Source organism: Quercus lobata, chromosome 11 (genome assembly GCF_001633185.2).
Source record: "Quercus lobata isolate SW786 chromosome 11, ValleyOak3.0 Primary Assembly, whole genome shotgun sequence".
In the NCBI taxonomy this organism is placed as follows: Eukaryota; Viridiplantae; Streptophyta; class Magnoliopsida; order Fagales; family Fagaceae; genus Quercus; species Quercus lobata.
In genome coordinates this window covers 12,110,526-12,122,535 of record NC_044914.1, presented here as the reverse complement: position 1 = coordinate 12,122,535, position 12,010 = coordinate 12,110,526, and the positions used below count along the sequence as shown (strand labels likewise).

Below are 12,010 nucleotides of genomic sequence, written 5' to 3'. Positions count from 1 at the left end.
CAAGTTGACGGTGTCGACTTGGAGTGAAGATAAAAGGCTGACGACATTAAGCTGAAGGGTATACACAAGACTGACAGATCTGACATAACTTGGCCTCCACGCATAAGTATATAAGGAAATATCTTGTGTTCCACGTTTAGAAAGACTCCTACAAGGAAAGGGTTCCGTAAAATACGATCATGAGAATTCCTATAAGGAAAAAACTTCTAAATCAAGGAAAAGATATCAACCCTTTACTACTATAAAAGTCTCAATACCCTCATTAATCAAGGTACGCATAAGTTACCCACTCTGGCACTCTAGAGTTGTGGGAAATTCTAATTTGACTTTCGGAGGGTATTTGGCCGGCATCACACCGGTGCTCTATATGAGGTCTTCTCTTTTTGAGTTGTGCATGTGTTGTTTCAAGCATATGTGAACCGTGTAGTTTACTGTTGATTTTTCGGCATCATCACATAGATATACTTCAAAGATACACATTAAGATGCATGGTATAATTCTTACATATATAAATTAAATATTATTAATAGTCATTCTTATATTTTTTTTTTTAACTCTTTAAAAAGTCTTGTAAGAATATTATTAGGTAGAAAATATAAATTGTCCATTTTTAAATATTTTTATGTTCATTAATTCTAGACTCTTTAATTTTTGTACACAATAATTCACTTGAATGGATATTTATGATACGGTCCCACATTTGATTCCAAAATTAAGAAATTAAACTCTCTCTAAAAATAAATAATTTAGAACACATGATGCAAAATTGACTTTCATTGTAGAATTTAATTGGATTTTCTCTCAAATTTACCTATATATATATATATATATATAATGACTTATAAATTTGAATTGTTTTTAGTTATACCAAAAAAAAAAGGGCTCATAAATATAAAATCATTCAAACTCTCTATTCCTCTAATTTTATATATAGTGTTAGATATATGATTTAGTTTTTTATAATTTATTTATATTGAACTTCTCGTTTTTTACACTAAATTAACTCATTTGGCACAAAAAATTTAAAAAAAAAAAAAATTTGATTAGATGGGACATATATATATATGACTTATAGACTTGAATTATTTTTAGTTCTATAAAAAAAGGCTCATAAATATAAAATTATTCAAAAATTATGTTTTTTTTTTTTAAGGTTTACTTATATTGAACTCCTCGTTTTTTACACTAAATTTACTCATTTGATACAAAAATTAAAAAAACTTAGATTAAATGGGACACATATCGCAAAATTAAACTCTAATTGAAATCCAATTTTTACATTGAATTAACTCACTTAGCACAAAAAATTTTAAACTTAGATTAGATGGAACACGTGGCGTAAAATTAGACTCTAATTGAATTTCAATTTGAAATCTAGGGTGCGTTTGAATCGACTTCAAACGAATTTCGGAAATCAATTTCCGGAAAATGGAGCGTTTGGCTGTGACGGAAAATATTATTTTCCGGAAATGGATTTCCTGTTGACCGAAATTTGAAGCCTTGACCACGGAAATGAAAATCTGCCTTCATTTTCACTTCAATGGATTTCCGGAAAAAGAGAGAGAGCGCGCGCGCGAGAGGAGAAGACCAGTCCGAGCTCCAGTCCGAGCTCCAGTCCACGCGCGCGGACCAGTCCGACGACGGCGATCGACGCTTCGCGAGATCGCGCCGTCGATCGCGATCTCGCGAAGCGTCGATCGCGATCTCGCCTTCGCGAGATCGCGTCGGATCGAGATCTCAATCGACGGCGCGATCTCGCGAAGCGTTGTTCGCGAGATCGCGCCGTCGATCGCGATCTCGCCTTCGCGAGATCGCGCCGGATCGAGATCGCGATCGACGGCACGATCTCGCGAAGCGTCGACCGCAAGATCGCGACGGCGAGACCGCGACGTTGATCGCGATCTCGCGACGGCGAGACCGCGATTTTTCTGGGTTGTGGCTTGTGTGTTTTCTGGGTTTGTGTTTTCCTCCTTCTTTTCCAAACACTAGAAAATATTTTCCGGAAAATTTTTTGAAATACAACCAAACACACAAAAATATTTTCATTTTCCGGAAATTAACATTTCCGGAAAATATGTATTTTCCGGAAAACGTTTTACGGCAACCAAACACAGCCCTAATTAGATTTTTTCTCAACTTTACCTATTATTATTATTATATGTTGATTATTTATAAGACAAGTCGTGGATCTAAATTCTTGGTTTCTCTCTCTCTCTCTCTCTCCGTAAAAGCCAAGGCCCAAAGCCAAGTTGTTTTTTTAAATCTTAATGCGGTCTCACCTATTAGTTATTATTATTTTTTATTTTATTTTATTTGTCTATGAGACTATCAACTGTTTTCTTTCTTCCTTCTTAAAAAAAAATAATAAACTGTTTTCTTTCTTTTTTTACTTTTTTTTTAAGAATATAATGGACATTTTTTTTTTGCCAGAATATGATGATTTTTTATTATTTAAGTGCTGTTACTTTTTTTAACGAGCTAATTTTGTTTTAATATATTGCGATTGGAAGTTTGGAACTATACGAGAATATTGTTGTTGGGGAGATAAACACCTTGGGGAGCTTCCTTGAATAATTAATATAACATATAGGGACATACTTTAACCCAAAAGGCTTAAACCCAATGGGTATATGCTTAATTATGTTATATTAAGCACTAATTCTTCTTATCTTTATTCAATGTGGAACTTCACTCTCATGTGTAACCCAATTGTCTCCCCTTCATGTGTGAGTCTAATACTCCTTTGTTGGGCCTTTTCCAAGATCATTTGTGTGGGCTTTATGGGCTTGCTTGGTGCAATATACCGTCCCCGCTTCAACTGGTAAAGGGACCCACCCTGCTCCATTTGTGAAAAGGCTTCAAGTACACACACTTTGTTCCCACTCCAACTACGAAAGGAATCTCAATAACCTTGCCACCTTTGCCCCACACTACCATGGGTTTTGATACCATTTGTTGGGGAGATAAATACCTTGGGGAGCTTCCTTGAGTAATTAATATAACATATAGAGACACATTTTAACCCAAAAGGCCTAAGCCTAATGGGTATGTGCTCAATCATGTTATATATATGTGTGAAGCTCCCTAATCCAAGTGTATATTTATGTGAAACTCCCTCTTGGAGACTTGAACTTTGGCTCTTACCCCCCACACCCCATAAGCATTTACACTTGTGGAGTAACTATCGCACCAAAGGTGTGCGGTAGTTCAATTATGTTATATTAACCACTGATTCTTCTTATCTTTATTCAATGTGAGACTTCACTTACATTTGTAACCCAACAATTTTTGTTATTTAATTTTAGGCAAAAACACCAATTTGGTCCCTATATGTTAGGGTCATTGTCAATTTAGTCCATAGATTTTGGTAGCAATCAATTCAGTCCCTGTTATTTTTAATTTTTAGTCAATTTAGTCATGTCATTTATTCGCTAACGGAAAATGCTTATGTGACTAACGGATTGCATAGTTGGCACGCTTAAAACTTACGTGGCTAATAAAATATTTTAATTGCTCTTTAAAAATTCCACGTCAACCTCATAAAATCCATGTGAGAAAACAAATTTGAATTGCTAATTTTAAAGAAAAATATAAAAAGAAAAAATCAATTTAGCAATTTCTTTTTTCTTTCAATTTCTTAGCTGCCAAACACTTCTAAAACCATTGTGCCAAACACTTCCAATCCCAAACCCAAACCCAGACCCAAACTCAAACCCACATAGAATCCGAAATAAGAAATGAAACAAACCCACAGTGATAGTACAAGGTCATAAACTCAAAATGCATAATATGATTAACCTTCACATTACCTGGCTTTTCTAGTCAAGAACTTCTCTCATACTAAAGCAAATGATAATATGATTCACTACATTGGATAGCTAATTATTTAGATCTTGGAAATATTTTGTAGGATTGCATATAAGAAATATTTCAAAGTGATTATAACAATCAGGACAAAACACAGCAACAACTCTCACCCTTTGTTGCAGAAACATTTTTAAACCAATAATCATGATGGAATGTCTACAAATATAAGATTTTCATATATAGCTGCTTCCAACTCGCTAGTGAATCAAGATAGTACTCCTTTCCTCCATTCATAATGCATTATTACCTTTGTACAATGTCTCGGCTTCTTTCTACCGTTGAAGATTAGAGTTACGAGTTAAAATTAACAAAAGAATTTAAAATGACATTAATATCTTGCAACATCATGTGTCATGCCATTTCACTCACATTGAGTCATAGTTTGATTAATTAGGCAAATGAAAGATCCCAGCAAATTAAAAAACTAGCAGACAACATAAACAAAAACAAAATAACAAAATAAAACTGTTAAGAGTACTGGCTCCAAACATGTTCGACATATAATTTTATTAGAGAATTGAAATGTCAAGATCGTATGAAAAGGTTTGCACTTTTAAACTAAAGTATTTTTGGAAAGGATGACATATCCATTTCTACTAGAAATTCATGCCCAAGAAGATGAAATTGGAAATTTTCAATTCCATGTGTTACTGCAAGTATTTCCTTGAACGTGGAATGATAATGAAGTTTTGAGAGCTTGAATGCACCACTTTTATGTCCACAAATATTTCTTTTTCCATCTTTTTCTTCAAAAAGGGATGTTGCCCAATACTCGTCACTTGCATCCGTCAGTAGAACTCGTTTGACTCTATATATATATATATATATATATATATATATATATATATTAGGAGGCTATCAGCTGTTTTCTTTCTTTGTTTCTTATTTATTTATTTTAAGAATATAATGGACTCTTTTTTTTTTTCTTTTTTTTTGTTAGAATATGATGGGTTTTTATTTAAGTGCTGCTACTTTTATTAATGAGCTAATTACGTAGATTAATGGGTTAATATATTGGGTTAGGAACTAGCATATTAGGTTATTGTCATTTACTTTTAAAAACTAAAGCAAACATAAATTATGTCTAAAAATGTAGCTTCTAAAAAAAGTCTAAAAATATATAAAATAAATATAAATATGAATTAATTTCCATATCCCAAATGTATAGTATCCTCGAATCTATATATGTGTGTGTTATACTTGTACTTTTTTTTTTTTTTTTTGCTGAATATGTGTTATACTTGTACTTGTGCAACTTAGATTATCACCTTTTAATACTTCCAATCCAAAATTCTAATCTCCCCTCCAGCCCTACAATTATGAATTTATATATATATTTATATATATATTTATAACGATTTTGAAAATGACCTAAAAATACTCACTAACATTCAATTAAGTCTTCACCAATTTGATGTTTTATTCATTTACTTGGACAAGAGACACTCCGACATTGGGAAAGAACTATATATCGATCGAGATTTTAAAAAGATTCTCATAGTGTGTTTTAGGCAAAGATCTCACACAATTAATTTAAATACAAATAAAATAAAATAAAATATCAAATAAAATCCAATAATGAATAGAAAAAAATACATAAATTATCCAAAAAAAAATGATAAATTCAAGTCATGTGTGTGAGTGAGTGTGCATGTGTGTGTAACAGAGCTTTATTTTCACTGTAATAGTCTAGTAAAATGAAAAATATATAAATAAATCAATATCCTTCAACTTAGTTGAAGACTGGGACTGTTTGGATTTTTTTTTTTTGTCATCACTCATCACTCCTCACTCAATTTTCATCACTCATCACTCATTACTCATCACTTATCACTAAAAATACCCAACTCTCTACACCACACCCGTTTGGCAACTGATTTCAATACTCATCACTCAAATATTTCCACCTTTTTGTGGGTCCGATGCCTGAGCTGAGTGTCAGACCACTCTGTTATTTCAACAGTGCCTCTCCCCTTCACCCCTTCAATAGAGTGCCTCTCCCACCATTCTCTTCCTCTCTTATTATCTCCAAAAAAATCAAAGCTCCAAAAATTAAAGCAGAGAGCAAAGCACAAAAAGCAAGCTCCGGCATCCGTCATGTGCAAGGTTGACGCGGCGGAGCTCTGCGTCATGTGTGACTCCGATATCCACTTGGCCAACCTGATCTCCCACCGCCACGATCGCGTTCCGGTGGAGCCTTTCTTTGCTCTGCCAAGTTGATCATCAAATCGAACACTCCGCCGAGTCGATCATCAAATCAGTTGGATGAAGCTAGGTTTTATCGGGTTGGATGAAGCTGGGTTTTATCGGGTTGGATGAAGTTGGGTTTATCAGGTGGGGTTTTGGAGAAGCAGCGGCGGCGAGGGAGAGGGTGGCCGTCACGGAGGATGAGGTTTTGTGGCCGTGTGGATGAACATGTTTATGGGTATGAAACCCATTTTTGTGGCCATGTAGATGAACATGTTTGTGGAATGATCGGTGGCAATGAAACCCATTTCTTTCTTTTTTCTTTTTCTTTTTTATAAAGTATATTTGGTGTTTCTGTGAAGAAGAAAAGAAAGAAAAAGAATGAAGAAGAAGAAAAAAATGGCCGTTGGAGTGAGTCTGTGAAGAAAGAAGAAAGAAAGAAAAAGAAAAAGGTGTGCCTGGAAATGACTTTACACTAATAGTGGGTCCCATGTATATAGGTTTAATTACCAAAATGCCATTGAAAACTGAGTTATGGAAATTGAAAACACCTAAAATGCATTTTTAGTTTCCATAACTCATCACTCAAAAATCAGAGAATTGAGTGATGGAAACAAAAATTGGAAACAGAGTTATTAAAATCTAAACAAGCTTTTGAGTTATGGGTTCCACCATTTTTGAGTTATGAGTTATGGAAAAAGAGTTATGAGTTATGGAAACTAGAAATCCAAACTCCTACTAGAAATCCAAACACCTATATTTCTTCTTAAAAAAAAAAAAAAAAAGTCGAAGACTATATTAAAGATTAAAAAGTGAATACATACAAAAACATATTGCAATTCATTTCATAAAAATAGAAAGTGAGCCCATTTGAATTATGAAGTCACTAGTTTCTCAATCAGTACTCCTAGTGACGCATATGATGATCCATTTTCCATCTTAGCCACCCTACACTTTTTGCTCATTTCCTTTACTTTTCTCCTCACCTCATCATCACAGTCCATCAATTGCTTTATTCCTCTCTCTATTTCCTTTGCCAACACCAAATCACTACCCTTCCTATAATCTAACCTTATCTCAATAGCTAATCCCAACTCCTTTACCATCTCGAATGCATTCATCTGTTGTTCAGAATAAATTGGCCATGTGGCAATTGGTATACCATGCCACAAGCTTTCCAAAATTGAATTCCAACCACAATGTGATATGAATCCTCCAATTGCTTTATGAGCTAGAATTGACACTTGTGAGACCCATCCACACACCAATCCAATCCCAGTCGTTCGCTCCAAAAACCCATTCGGTAAAACTTTCTCAAGACTCGTAGAGTCATCCGGGAGGGCAAATTTGGCCTTAGATGGCTCACGTAAAGCCCAGACAAACCGAACCTCGGCTAGTTCAAGCCCAAATGCAATCTCTCTCACTTGAGACTCACTGAGACACCCTAGGCTACCAAAGCTTAAGAATACCACTGTTGATGGAGGTTGGTCATCAAGCCACTTCATGATTCGTTCATGGTTGGCTTGGTCTGGGTACCATTGGGCCGGACCAACAAGGTCAAGAATAGGCCCAATGGGATAGATTGGTGGTACTTAACTCGTAGAGACCGAATTAAGTGCATAAGGCTCAAGGTCATGAAATGTATTAATAATAATACCCATTGTTTCAAAGTACCTGCTTCCGTGGTGCAAAAACCAAGAGTACCCTTCTTTCTCCAATGCTATAGAAGGCAACAAGCTCGGAGAAACTGGATTAGCAAAACTCGGAATGACCAACTCAGTGTCCAACTTAGCCAACTCAGTGGTGAGTTGGGTGTCTAAGATTGGAAGATGAAGCATGAAACCGAGAAACGTAGCTGTAGATGGAAAGAAAACGTAGCAAGGGATGTCAAGCTCGTTGGCTACATCGATCATGGAAGTACAAAACATGTCTGTGATGATACCGACGAGTCGTCGGTCTGAGTCCAACTCGGTTTCCATGAGGTTGGTGATCGCTTGCTTAACATGGGGTCTATGCTTTTCAATGAGTAAGCATGAGTAGCCAAAGGAAGACTCGTACTGATCAGGTGTGGGAGGGTCTACAATAGGGAGGTGGATGAATTTGATATTTGTGGAGGTTGAAGTGGCAGCGCGTGATTGGATGTAGGTGTTGAGAATGGGTCTCTGAGGCATGGTTACGGTGAGTATGGTGGCAGAAAATCGAGGGTCATGATCGATAAGATGGTGTGCAAACTCAACAACTGGAACAAGGTGCCCGATCCCAGGGCTTGTCATGAACACCACCTCGAATTTGGTCATCTCCTTTGAGTTTTTGCTTTATTAATTTGGCTGATCAAGAATGGTTTTTGCAATAGGTAGCCTATGACTATAATATAGAAATGGAATTGGGAACCCCTTGTTTTCTTGTTTTTGTTTTGTGAGAAAAAGTTAGAAGATTAGGGAATCAAATTGACCCATGAATCATGATGAATACAACCTCGAAAACGCAACGCATCTTTCCTCATGACTTCTTTTGTGTTTTTTGTTGAAACTTTCACCATGAGTCATGACTTCAATAATTTGATCTATTTGTCATTGTCCATTTCTTTTTTAAATCTTAATGCGGTCTCATCTATCAGTTATTTTTTTTGTTTTTTATGAGGCTATCAACTGTTTTCTTTTTCTTCTTTTTACTTTTTTCTTTAAAGAACGAGAATGTAATGGACCTTTCTTTTTTTTTTCTTTTTTTGGCTAGAATATGATGAGTTTTTTTTATTTAAGTGCTGTTATTTTTTTTAACAAGCTAATTATGGGTTAGTAAATTGGGATTGGAAGTTGGAACTAGCATACATTTTGTTATTTAATTTTAGGTAAAAATACGAATTTGGTCCTTACATTTTAGAGTCACAGTCAATTTAGTTTATACATTTTGGTAGCAATCAATTTGATTCTTATTATTTTCAATTTGTCGTCAATTTAGTCCTATCATTTATTCATTAACAAAAAAAGCCTACATAGCTAACAGATTTTACAGCTAGCATACTTAAAGCTTACATGACTAATAAAATAATAATAAAATTCAATTGCTCTTTAAAAATGGCACGTCATCCTCATAAAAATCCAAAAAAAAAAAAAAAAAAAAAAAAAAAAAAAAAAAAAAAAACTCTCTCCACGTTTCCTTTTACTTTTTGCCCACCACAACTATAATAGTTTTTTAGTACCTATATGCTAAAGGCAATATATCCACTTAATAAAAACTTTTATGAATGATAATGAATATCATTATCTTCCAACAATAAGCAATTGAATTTTACTAAAAAAAAACAAAAAAAAAAAGATAACAAAAGACATGTGTCATTGAATTTTCTCTTAGATAAACTATAAGTTTTGAAAATTTAAACCTAGAAATCAATGTTCTTTAGATAACAAATAAAACATCTTATATTATCATTTCAACTTTCCAACCATTACTATTGTAGGGGTGAAATACCCAAAATCAACAATGGGCCTGGGGACCCACACGAAGCCTAACCATGACCCAACGGGGAATAGGGGCCCAAATGACTTCTGGCCCAACCCTCGGACACACAAATATGGGCTCAATGTGCGTCCCCTCCACAGTGAAGAATCCATCCAGGTGAACGTGGGTAAGAGAGTGAGCCTCACACAGCAAGAAAGAGGAAAATGTAAGACATCAGGGAGAAGCCACAATTGCCGCATTAAATGCAGGAAAACTACTTTTTCAGCCGCATTAATGTGGAGAAGACAGGCGAACAGTGTTTCATTGGCCAGTGCAACTCACAAAAAGATAAGGAAGATATCCGATGGGACAGGCACTCAAGTGAAGGTCCAAATGGATAACAAGTGTAAGGTCCTTATCAATTTAAGTAGGCTATATAAGAGAAGGAAATCCCCATGAAGAGGGGATCGGAGGATTGAGGAAAAAGAAAGAGAGAGAGAGAGGTGAAAGAATTCTGTAGTCTGTAACCAAGAGCAAGAGGTGCACTTATACGTCTCCTCGGATCGATACCCTGTGAACTAAAATGGAATATTCTTACGTTCAATATGCTGCATGGCATATTTCTAACTGACGTTCACTTCGTCTAGCCCTAATTCTGTAACCCGCTCTCTACAAATTCATTGTCTGGGGACTTTTGGGCCAGAACCACTTACTTGCTGGGCCTGGGCCCCAAAAACTGCCCCTACAATTGGCGTCATCTGTGGGGAGAACTTGTGTCTCGACAAGTGAAACAGTAAGAAATGGAAGGACCAGGTCCGCGCCAAACCGGACGTGCAGATTCTCAACGGCAGGACAATTTTTTAAATCTCGAACGAGGGAAGGACCAAGATAATCAACGAGAGGGCAGTGTGAACACCTCTCACACAAGTAAAAGTCTCTCAAAAGGGAAGGATCATGCGTCCCATAAGCAAAATGATCGAAAGGCTCTACAACAAGAGATTGATGATCTGAAGAAGAAGCTGCGCCGAGCGCAGCAAAAACGTCCTTCACCCGGCTCGGGCATTAGCAGTGATGAGGATAACGAATACCGGCGAAGATCAAGAACCCCTCCGAGCGAGACTTTTTCCTACGAGGAAGAGCGGCCTCGCAAACGCAGCCACAAAAGCCCATCTTACCAAGGCCTGACCAACGATGCCATGAGCAAGGCCCTGGATCGCATCTCCCAGTCGCCGTTCACGCGTAGAATAGAGAGGGCAGTGCTTCCTCGGCGATTCCATCAACCAACGTTTGCCATATACAATGGTCAGACCGACCCAGTAGAGCATGTAAGCCAATTCAATCAGAGAATGGCCGTCCACTCTAGGGATGAGGTGTTAATGTGTAAGGTGTTTCCATCCAGCTTGGGACCCATGGCGATGAGATGGTTTGATGCCCTCCAGCCGAATTCCATAGATTCCTTTAAACAGCTGATGCAGGCTTTTGGTTCCCGTTTCATCACCAGCACTAGAGTCCGTCGGCCCCTCGACTCCCTCCTATCCTTGTCCATGCAGGAAGGAGAGACACTAAAGGCCTACTCGGACAGGTACTGTGAAATGTATAATGAGATAAAAGGAAATTACGATGACGTCGCCATTAGTACGTTCAAAAGGGGCCTGCCGACGGAACATGACTTAAGAAAGTCCCTCACTGGGAAGCCAGTCACCAGCGTGCGCCAACTCATGGACAGAATTGACAAGTACAAAAGGGTCGAGGAGGACCAGCAGATGGGGAAGGGTAAAGCGAAGGTTGTCCCTCAGGAGAGAAGAGACTTCAGGTCGGACCACTTTAACAGCAGTAACAGGCCGAGGAAAGACTACGTGGAGCAGTCCGGACCTACTGGGGCTCAGGCAGTCCATGCTGTGTTCCGAGAACCATTGCACAAGATCCTGGAGAAGGTGAAATGCGAACCCTTCTTTCAGTGGCCGAACAGGATGGCGGGCGACCCCTTAAAACGCAATCAGAATCTGTACTGCACGTACCACCAGGAGCCAGGTCATACCACCGACGATTGCAGGAATCTGAAAAACCATTTGGATCGCTTATCCGAGAAGGGAAGTTGAGGCATCTATTGCACCGCCCTGAAGAATGGCAGGAACAGTCATGGTGTCGGCGATCTCACGACGACCAAATAGTGAACCTTCCACTTCAGCCGAGAACGGCTTATAGCAATCAATGACCCCGGTCCCAACTGCGGGTAGTGGAGAACTGGCCATAGAGGTGAGCTGTGAGGAGCTGGAGAAAGTACTCGTCGGATCAGACCCTGAGAGGTTTTTTTAGATCGGCTCGAAATTGCCACCACAGGAGAAGTCAAAGCTAATTGATTTTCTTTGACGGAATGAGGACGTATTCGCCTGGGATCCCTATGAGGCCCCCGGGGTTGACTCAGATCTCATATGCCATCACCTTAATGTTAATCCGGCTATAACACCAAAGAAGCAACCTCCTCGGCGGCCGTCAAAAGAACATGCAGACGCTGTGA

General features: G+C 37.7%; 1 pseudogene across 1 annotated transcript; it reads right to left on the bottom strand.

Annotated features, from left to right (window-relative positions):
• Nucleotides 1–6,853: 6,853 nt before the first annotated feature.
• On the bottom strand, nt 6,854–8,553 carry LOC115968927 (annotated as a pseudogene). The gene has a single exon (XR_004086827.1). The product of XR_004086827.1 is annotated as a UDP-glycosyltransferase 43-like (transcript).
• Between the last annotated feature and the right edge of the window lie 3,457 nt (nt 8,554–12,010).